We start from the raw sequence: 11,549 nt of genomic DNA on the forward strand, positions 1-11,549 counted from the left end.
AACATAGTTCTTCGAAGCTTAGCTGAAATTCTGATTCTTCAACATGACTCAAAAGTCCTTGGTAACCAGTTTTACAATCCACTTCTGTGTTGACCTCATTTGTTGTTTGTGTTTTAGGAGCTACAAGTTGAATACAGAGCTTCATGTATGGTAGGCAGGAACAATATCACTGAACTACAGCCTAGACACCAAGTCTAACCTTGGCTTTCTTAAGACAAATTTCACTGTAGCTGAATGTTACTAAAATTCATCCTTAGGGGACCATAAAAGGGACCCCTTCTCCATAGGTCCCAGCCTCAAGCAGATATGATTCTGCCAAAGTTCATTCAAGGGAGACAATTAGTTTATACTTCTTTATGAAGATCATTGGTGAGTGGTTACTTATAGAGGTGTGGGTGTTCCTTCCCTCAACAGGGGAAAGCCTTTGTCCAGCAAGGGTGAGGGCTTCCCCGTAGCCAAATAGATGGTGTCCCCTTCCTGTAGTGTTCCTTCATCTTTATACTCTCGAGCCTCCCCCAAAGACACATGCAATTAAGGCAGAGTACTGCATACTCAGATAAGGGTCCTGTGGCCCTCTCTGTTCCTCCATAATGGGGAGTAATCAAACCATCAGCAAGCCCTGTCGTGATGATCTTTTAGCAAGGGGAGCCACTGAACTGCCCAGGATGGTGGTTGCTCCACTTGGAGGACAGTCAACTCTTAGGTGGCCTGATTTGTCGCCTACACTTGCACTGTATTGCTTACCAATGTTCTACATGGTCATTCAAGTCACTTCATATTACAGGAGTTCCTTCATTTTAAAGGCTCAATATTCCATTGTGTGTGCCTCACATTTTCTTTGTGTATTCTTTTCTTATCAAGAAGAGTCACAAGACCATCTGGTAAAACAGAAATAGGAGACTTTAGCAGCTATCTTGGAAAATGCAATTCAGCACAAGCTCTTGTGGCTTACTGTCTCATTCAAAGGAAGAGCTGAAGTCTGTGCAGGGGTCTATTAAACAACCCTCTCCCCTGCTGTCATTGCTTCAGCCACCTTGCACACCCCTGTAACCCTCTCCATGGCCAGTCTGTTTCAGCATCCTTGGTTTCCCTGCTGCTTAAGGGCATCAGATGTATACTCCTCTTCCAAGAAGACTCCTTGGGTTGCATGCAGTGTTCTTCCCACCCTGTGACCCCCTCCCCGACCTCCCTGCTTTATCATTTTACATAGAGACCATTGCCTTCTGTCTTAGTTGGTTTTTTTTTTTTTTTTATAGCTGTAGCAAAACACTGTGACAGAGACACCTTATAAAAGAAAGTGCTTAATTGCACTTATGGTTCCAGAGGGTTATGGTCTATGATGGCGGAACAAAGGCACAGAGGCAGTGACAGCTGAGTGCTCGGATCTGGATCAACAGTCAGGAGCCAGAGCACATGGAGAGTGGAGCTAGTTCTTTGAAACCTCTAAGCCTGCCTACAGTGACACACTTCCTTCACCAAGGCTACACACCTCCTGATCTTTCTTAAACAGTTCTACCACCTGGGGACCAATTATTCAAACATGAGTCTTTGGAGGCCATTCCCACATAAGCTACCACAGCATCCAGCTTACTGTTCGTATTTGTTCACATGGTCCCTGGGACACTAAGGTCCTTCAAGCTTCACTCAGGTATCTCTGATGCCTCAAATGGTACTGCTCATGTTCTGGTGTTCAGTGAATGGATGAAGGAGTGAAAGAAGGATTTGTGAGTAGTGATGGTGGAAGATGAGGCTGTTGAGGCTTTGACATCCATGGAGGGCTTCACACGCTAATTAAAATGGCTGAACTGTTTAGTGAGGTATGGACTGTGGTGATCAGTAAGGGATGGACAATATCCTTAGGCATGTATGACCCATAGGTCCTGGATAGCTCATACACGTTAGTATTGCAACATAGATCCTGTTTAGGACTAGGATTATGGCTCAGTGGAACAGCTTGTACTTAGCATACTTAAGGCCCTGAGTTTGATCCCTAGGGTATATAGATAAACACATAAGTATGCCCTTGAAAGTTAATTTGAAAAATACAGTAAGGGCTGGAGAGACTGCCTAGTGGTTAAGAGCACTGGCTACTCTTGCAGAGGACCCAAGTTCAATTCCCAGCACCCACGTGCTGGTTCACAACTATACATAACTCCAGTTCCATGGGATCCAAAAACTTTTTCTGAGCCTTGCAGGTACAAAGCACACATGTGGTACACATACATACAGGCAAAACACTCAAATGCATAAAATAAATGTCAAAAAAATGTGGAAGCTCTCTATGGTAGGATACACATTTAATCCCAGCACATAGGCAAAGGTAGGCAAATTTCTGAGTTTGAGGGCAACCTGGTCTACATAGTGAGACTTTGTCTCAATAAACAAAACCATAGAAAACATTGACAAAACAGTCAAAGAAAATGCAAAATGCAAAAAGCTCCTAACCCCAAAACATCCAGGAAATCCAGGACAAAATGAGAACAAACTTAAGGATAATAGGTATAGAAGAGAGTGAAGATTCCCAACTTAAAGGGCGAATAAATATATTCAACAAAATTATAGAAGAAAACTTTCCTAACCTAAAGAAAGAGATGCCCGTGAGCATACAAGAAGGCTACAGAGATCCAAATAGACTGTACCAAAAGAGAAATTCTTCCTCTCACATAATAATCAAAACACCAAATGAATTAAACAAAGAAATAATATTAAAAGCAGTAAGGGGAAAAGGCCAAGTAACCTATAAAGGCAGACCTATCAGAATTACACCAGACTTCTCACCAGAGACTATGAAAGCTAGAAGATCCTGGGCAGATGTCATACAGACCCTAAGAGAACACAAATGCCATCCCAGATTACTATACCCAGCAAAACTCTCAATTACCATAGACAGAGAAACCATGATATTCCATGACAAAATCGAATTTACACAATATCTTTCCAAAAATCCAGCCCTACAAAGGATAATAGATGGAAAACACCAACACAAGGAAGGAAACTACTCCCTAGAACCTAAAAAGATAGCCACACAAACATAATTCCACCTCTAACAACAAAATAACAGGAAGTAACAATCACATTTCCTTACTAACTCTTAACATCGGTGGACTCAATTCCCCAATAAAAAGACATAGACTAAAAGACTGGATACATAAACAGGACCCAACATTTTGCTGCATACAGGAAGCTCACCTCAGTGACAAAGACAGACAATACCTCAGAGTAAAAGGCTGGAAAACAAATTTCCAAGCAAACAGTCCCAAGAAACAGCCTGGAGTAGCCATTTGTCTTAGTCAGGGTTTCTATTCCTGCACAAACATCATGACCAAGAAACAAGAAGGGGGGAGGGGGAGGGTTTATTCAGCTTATACTTCCACACTGCTGTTGATCACCAAAGGAAGTCAGGACTGGAACTCAAGCAGGTCAGGAAGCAGGAGCTGATGCAGAGGCCATCGAGGGATGTTACTGACTTGCTCAGCTTGCTTTCTTATAGAATCCAAGACTACCAGGCCAGAGATGGTCCCACCCACAAATGGCCCAACCTCCTTGATCACTAATTGAGAAAATGCCTTACAACTGGATCTCATGGAGGCATTTCCTCAACTGAAACTCCTTTCTCTGTGATAACCCCAGCCTGTGTCAAGTTGATACACAAAACCAGCCAGGACACCATTCTAATATCAAATAAAATTGACTTTGAACCAAAAGTTATCAAAAAGTATAAGGAAGGACACCTCATACTCATCAATGGAAAAATCTAGCAAGAACTCTCAATTCTGAACATCTATGCTCCCATTGCAAGGCCACCCACATTCATAAAAGAAACTTTACAAAACTAAAAGCACACATTGCATCTCACACAATAATAGTGAGAGATTTCAACACCCCACTCTCATCAATGAACAGATCATGGAAATACAAACAAAACAGAGACACAGTGAAACTAACAGAAGTTATGAACCAAATGGATCTAACAGATATTTATAGAACATTTCATCCTAAAGCAAAAGAATGTACCTTCTCAGCACCTCATGGTACCTTCTCCAAAACTGACCATATAATTGGTCACAAAACAAGCCTCAACAGATGCAAGAGGATTGAAATAATCCCATGCACTCTATTAGATAACCATGGACTAAGGCTGGTCTTAAATTCCAACAAAAACAATGAAAGACACACATACACATGGAAGCTGAACAAGGCTCTACTCAATGGTAACTTGCTCATGGAAGAAATAAAGAAAGAAATTAAAGACTTTTTAGAATTTAATGAAACGGAAGCCAGAACATATCAAAACCTACGGGACACAATGAAAGCATTCCTAAGAGGAAAACTCATAGCTCTAAGTGCCTCCAAAAAGCAACTGGAGAGAGCTTACACTAGCAGCTTGACAGCACACCTGAAAGCTCTAGAACAAAAAGAAGCAAATACACCCAAGAGGAGTAGACGGCAGGAAATAATCAAACTCAGGGCTGAAATCAACCAAATAAAAACAAAAAGAACTATACAAAGAATCAATCAAACCAGGATCTGGTTCTTTGGGAAAATCAACAAGATAGATAAACCCTTAGCCAGACTAACCAGAGGGCACAGAGACAGTATCCAAATTAGTAAAACCGGAAATGAAAAGGGAGATATAACAACGGAAACCATGGAAATTTAAAAAAAAATCAGATTCTACTACAAAAGTTTATATTCAACTAAATTGGAAAATCTGGATGAAATGGACAATTTTCCAGACACATGACAGGTGCCAAAGTTAAAATAGGATCAGATAAACCATCTAAACAGTCCCATAACCCCTAAAGAAGTAGAAGCAGTCACTAATAGTCTCCCAACCAAAAAAAAAAAAAAAGCCCAGGACCAGATGGGTTTAGTGGAGAAATCTATCAGATCTTTTAAGAAGACCTGATACCAATACTCTTAAAACTATTTCACAAAATAGAAACTGAAGGAACACTATCCAGTTTGTTCTATGAAGCCACACATATGATTATACCTAAACCACACAAAGACCCAGCAAAGAAAGAGAACTTCATACCAATCTCCCTTATGAACATTGATAAAAAAATACTCAATAAAATTCTTGCCAACAGAATCCAAGAACACATCAAAACGATCATTCACCACGATCAAGTAGGTTATATCCTGGGGATGCAAGGATGGTTCAATATAAGGAAATCCATCAACGCAATCCACTACATAAACAAACTCAAAGAAAATAACCCCATCATTTCATTAGATGCTGAAAAAGCATTTGACAAAATTCAGTATCCCTTCATGTTAAAGGTCTTGGAAAGATCAGGAATTCAAGGCCCATATCTAAACATAGTAAAAGCAATATACAGCAAACCAGTAACCAACATCAAATTGAATGGAGAGAAACTTGAAGCAACCCCACTAAAATCAGGGACTAGGCAAGGCTGCCCACTCTCTCCCTATCTATTCAATATAGTACTCAAAGTTCTAGCTAGAGCAATTAGACCACAAAAGGAGGTCAAAGGGATACAAATTTGAAACGAAGACGTCAGAATATCACTATTTGTAGATGATATGAACGTATACTTAAGTGACCCCCAAAATTCATCTAGTATATATATAATAAAATAGTGATGTTGAAAACATGCTGAATGTGTTCTGGATTTGTCACGTGAAAAATAATTTAGAAAATACTGTGTGCTATAATAGAAACTGCACATGTGCATTTGATTTGTGTACATGCATGTACATGCACACATATACATGCAAGAAATAGTTCAAGTAGCTAGATGTGGTAGCATACTTAGAATCCCAGAAGTCATCATGCTGAGTCAGCAGAGTGGAGAGTTCAAGGCCAACTTGAATCACATGAAGAGGCTCTCTCGAAACAAAATATTTCAAGTGTTCACCTGTAATCTTTGTGGCGCTGTCCTGCCCTGTCTCCCAGCCTTCATATTATAGACACTGTTTATAAGGCTCAAATAGGAACAGCCTTTCCACATAGCCCTGTGTCAGCTGCAGCTCACTGAACCAGGACTTTCCCTCCAAGCTGAGCAATGGGCCTCTCTATGCAAAGTTGTAACTGTGGATGTTAAGGTTGCTGCTGCCTTTGCCAGCAATTAGAGGGACAGGGACACAACTTCACATGGCCACTCTAGCAGCCTGAGAACTTCCTGAGGGACCTCAACTCAGGGAAACACAGGACACTTGGCTTTGATTTCAAGATTAGCCAGTATGAAGTAGGGTTGGTGTTAAGAATAGAAATGTTTCATTCTTTCCATGAGCACATTTCTGGTGAGAGTCTTAGAAAAATTTTAGGCTTATAACTTCAAAGGGGAAAAGGCCCTTAAGTGAATATTGTTAATTATAGTGAAATTCTCAAAAATTTTTAGATGGTGATAATGAAAATGGAAGACATGTTGTCTAGTTTTATGTCAACTTGACACAAACTAGAATCAATAGAGAAAATGTTTTCATAAGATTAGCCTGTCGGCAAATCTGTAGGGCATTTTCTTAGTAAGTGGTTGACACGGGAGGGCCCAGCTCACTGGGGCAGTGTTAGCCCTGGGTTCCGAGTTGTATAAGAAAGCAAGCTGAGCAAACCATGAGAAACAAGCCAGTAAGCAGCACCAGTTCCTTCCTTCAGGTTTCTGTCCTGCTTGAGTTCCTGCCCTGACTTCCTTCAGTGAAGGACCTTTCTTTCCCAAGCTGCTTTTGGTCATGGTGTTTTATCGCAGCAATAGAAACCCTAAATAAGACAGGAGCTAAAACTTGTCTGGGTGGTTTAGGATGAGAAGACCCCAAGAGAATGAATCACCTTTTTTTCTTAGCTAAAGGTCAGGAAAGTCCTTGGGACCTTTGTAAGCCTTATCTCTGCCAGAGGTCAGAGATGCCAAACGTGTAGGGGGCTAGGATCCATGATCTGGTGCGTAAACGAGATTTTGATTATCTCTTCAGAGGGGAGAAAGTTAGCATGGCAATAGGGAAATATTAAGGGAAAGTGCCTGGTCAGGAGGATAGAACCCTGTTCTGGGTGGAGACCTAACATTCTGCATAACAGCATCAATGACCTGGTTAAAGAACCATGTCTAGGGTTTTGTGGACACTGCTGTCCCTGTTGCCTCTTGCTACAGCCATGGTCATCCCCACTGGGTACTTAGACATCTCAGCCAACGGCAAGCGCTCGGACCACATCTCCTTTGAGCTGTTTGTGGACAAAGTCCCAAAGATAGCAGAAAACTTTCGTGCTCTGAGTACTTGAAGAGAAAGGGTCTGTCTATTAGGGTTCCTCCTTTCATAGAATGATTCCAGGATTCGTGTGCCAGGGTGGTGACCTCACACACTGCAATGGCCCTGGCAGCAGGCTCATCTACAGAGAGAAACTTGAGGATGAGAACTTCATCCTGAAGATACGGGTCTGGGCAGCTTGTCCACAGTAAATGCTGGACCAAGAAGTGCTTGACTGCACTGCTAAGACTGAGTGCCAGGATGGCAGGCGTGTGGTCTCTGGGCTGGTAAAAGAATGCATGAGCATCGTAGAAGCTATGGAGCATTTAGGGTCCAGGAATGGCAAAACCAACAAGAAGATCACTGTGGACAACTGATTCTTTTGCATTATGGGCATCTTATCCACTAGGCCACCCCTTCTGTAGTTCAGGAGAGTGCCCCCACCCCATCTGTTCACAATAATCTGTAATTTCTGCTCTCCCTGAAGTTCTTTGCGGCTCATGTCTTTCTCATGCCCCTTCAAGTCTAGCTGAATTGCAGGGTTAAGCTTATGATCATGAATAAAAACTAAATAAGGGGAAAAACATCTCTAAAAAGGTGGGTTCACCTTAAGCTGTACTAAAGAGACGGGCAGAATAATTATCCCTTTAATGAGATTCTGTACTTTCCCTTCCAGAATCATGTGTCCAGTGACCTGGGCCTAAGAGACCAGGTCCTCCATCCTTCTGAGTCCCGACTCAGAAAGGCACAGCTTGTCCTTTTCCTTTTCTCTCTGGATCATTTGTGTCACCTAGAACTGAAGTGTGCTGTTTCCATACTTTAGGCCCCCTTACTCTCTCTAAAGCTCCCACCCCCACCATGGAACTTTCATGCCACCATAACTCAGACAGCATGGCTTTCCCCTTATCCTCTCCTCTCCTTTTCCCGGTAACTGGCGAGATTTATGGCTTCCCTCCCCTGGGGTTTTTCCTTGTAAGTGCTAAGAAAATTGTCCACAAACTTCTGCTTGAATCCTTTCTTCAATTCTTTTGTTAAGGAGACAAAGAACCTAAAGGTAGGAAGGTGGTTAATTTCCCTGGTATCTGAAGAGGCTTTAACTACATCCTGCTAACTTCCCCTGCTTTCTATCCCTCCTGGCATTGAGCTACTAAGTTAAAAAAGCTAAAGTCCTATGTGATTGAGGCATCATAGTCTCCAAAGGAAAGGTCACTTGCAAAAGGTGGAAGACTCAAACAGGTGTGCAGAGGAGCAACTGTAGGAGAGAGGGAAGGAGTGGGCGAATGTTCTGGAGTTCCTCCTGGTGTCCTTCCTTTGGTTCTGAACCACATTGGGGGGGGGGGCAGCTTGATAAAGTGATGCCAAAGGCTAACATCTGTGGAGCATTTCTATGACTGCTGCCATTCTCCCAACGACTCCATGGCTGTTGGTGTTCTAACCCCTTTAATCAGGGGAAAGGCAGAGTTTCTGAAATCCTTACTAAGTACATTTGGTTTCATAGACACTGCCAAATGGCTCCCTCTCCCAGCCCTGTCTTACACCTCTGCTTTGCTCTCCATTCTACCCCTTAGGGTACCCCAAGACCTCCCCATGCCTTCCTTCTTCTCATATTTAGGTTTTCCCTGGGCCTTTCTATTGTGTAATGCTGTGTCAGGAAAGTGTTGTATTGCTGGGCTTTAAACCTCTGGGAACTTGGTTTAGTTGCTCTTGAATGTCCAACCGTAGATTACTGTAACCCCTCAGCGGGCCCCCAGGCACTGCTTTGCAGATGTGTTTCATTTGTCTTCCAGCCACAGGCCCATCATGGTCAGGGTTGGATACTTAGCGCATGTTTTAGGAAAGGAAATATCAAGACGAGTCTGGAATATCATATTATTGCCAGGACCCCAAAATTCTTCCAACAACTTTTGGATGACAAGCTAAGTTATGTCTAGTTAGGAATTTTATCTGGAGCTGAATTTTGCTGTATGCTGTAGTATTTTGTGTATATCTTCTTGCTTTTTAAGGTGAACAGAGACTGATTTTTAGGTTTAAAACATTAGTCAAAACTCCATAAGCTATAGGTAGTTAAGTTTGTGGTCTATCCAAATGTTTAATTTATAATTGTATCTTAGCTGCTTAGGAGGATTTTTGTCTATAAATCAGAAATAAAATGTTGCTTTGATGGTGTGTGTGTGCACGTACCTGTGCATGTGTGCATCTAAACACAAGAGCGTGCCTAAGTGTTCATGTGTACATGCATGTGGAGTGTGGAGGTCAGAGGTCAGCCTCAGACGTCGTTCTTCTGATGCTGTCTGCCTTGCTTTTGAGACAGGATCTCTCATTAACCTGGGACTTGCCCAGTAGGTTAGACTGTCTGGCCAGCAAGCCTCAGGATTTGCCTGTCGCTGACTCTCCACTCCTGACATTTTCTGTAGGCTCTAGGGACTGAACTCAGGTCCTCAAGCCTGAATGGCAGCTGCTTTACCTCTGAGCTCTTTCTCTAGTCCATTTTGTGGGCTTGTAGAAGTTATGGCTGGTTATGGTGGTTCACATCTATGGTCCATCCCGGAAGCTAATGTAGGAAGGCTGCGTCAAGTTCAAGGAGAGAGTGGGCTTCAGATTGAAACCATCTCAAACAGACAAAAAACAAAGCAAATGAACAAACAAACAAACAAACAAAACCCCTACACTGTAGCCTGAAATCATTATCAGCTTTATTTTACAAGCTTAATAAATATTTAGGTCTACTTTGTTAACTTCAAAATCCCAGTTAAGCAAAAGGATAACATTTGGTAATAAAATATATAAATAAAATCAATGGATTTGTAACTAGCACAAGGCTTCAAAATTAAGTGTTAGGGCTGGGTATAGTTGCTCATTTAAGAGGCTGAGACAAGAGAAATGCCATGATTTCCAGGAGTGCTCGGATGTGTGTATGTGGTATAATTTAAATATAAAAGGAATAAGTTAAAGTTCAACCAAATATTTCACTACTCGGAGGCTCTCCAGACAAGAGCTTGGCAGGTGGGTGGAACAGTCAGTGTAAGCTGAATTAATCTGTGGCAACAAGTAGCTCCACAAGTCAGTGATTTGCCAGAGTCATTTCCTGTTCACACTCTTGCTGTGGCTGTGTGCAACTCCGCCCCAGCCCTCCAACAGCACCATCTCCCTCTGGAAGGGAGGAAGAACACAGCGAGTCACATGACGACTCTTAATGTCGTCACTTAGAATTAATACCTCTGCTGTCTTTTGCTTCTGGTCAAGGCAAGTGACATATCTGCTCTGTTGAGGGCAAGAGGAAGGGATATGGACCCCTCCCACAAGGCAGTAGTCACACTCAGGCTGATGCAATGAGGCAAAGAAGTTCGTCCCGACAGGTGGTACAGCAAACATTCTCAGCACTGACACGACTTGTCATAACTGAAAATGAGGGTGATCTCAGAGATTCGTGCAGTTCATCCCCCACCCCCATGGTGTGTGTGATGCCCCTGTATCCTAAACTTCAGGATGGATTGTTTTCTGTTGTTGGAATTGAGGTGAGTTTGTTATTCTTTACAAACATTTCCCCCATGAGTTAAAGCTTTAATTTAAAAATACAAATTGAAGACTTTTAGCCAGATTAAAATGTGTTAAGTTTTGTTGAACACATTAGGCAGTTGGGTAACTAATTTGTATTTTTAAGCTTTACTTTTATTTGTGTTTGTTTATTTGAAGCTCTCTGCTGTAACAAATGAATGTCCAGGCAATGATATCATATACATCATTTGTTTATTTTTATCTGTGTATGGGTGTTCTTGCCTGCATATACATCCATGCACCACATATATACAGAGAGGCCAGAAAAAGACAACAACTCCCCTGGAGCTCAGATGGTTGTGAGCCACCATGTGTGTGCTGGGAACTGAATCAGAGTCCTCTGCAAGAGCAATAGATACTCTTAGTTGCTGAGCCATTTCTCAACTCCTGTTTTATTTTTTTAAGATTTATTTTTCAAATGTGTGTGTGTGTGTGTTTGTGTGTTTCTGTGTGTATGTGCACAAGTGTAGGTACCTATGAAAGCCAAAAGGGATGCTGGGTCCCCATGGCTGCAGGTACAGATGGTCCTTAGGAGCTAGCTAGGCATGGGCACTGGGAACGGAACTAGGCTCCCCTAGAGGAACAGCAAGTGCTCTTACTGCTGAGCCAGCTCTCCAGTATCTACAAAACAGTACTTCAGAGCATCACATCCCAAAACACTGGAGGAAAACGTGTCTTGTAGAGCATAGGTTTTAGGTATGTCTCTCCAGCATGTCAGCTTTAAAAGATCGGCTATGAAAAACAATGTCTGTTCAATCAATCAATCAATCAATCAGTCAGTCATTAAGTGC

At 42.1% G+C, this 11,549-nt stretch overlaps 1 pseudogene; it reads left to right on the forward strand.

The window, feature by feature from the left end:
• Positions 7,100-7,779, forward strand: Gm5199 (predicted gene 5199; annotated as a pseudogene).

Source organism: Mus musculus, chromosome 13 (assembly GCF_000001635.26).
Source record: "Mus musculus strain C57BL/6J chromosome 13, GRCm38.p6 C57BL/6J".
NCBI classification, from domain to species: Eukaryota; Metazoa; Chordata; class Mammalia; order Rodentia; family Muridae; genus Mus; species Mus musculus.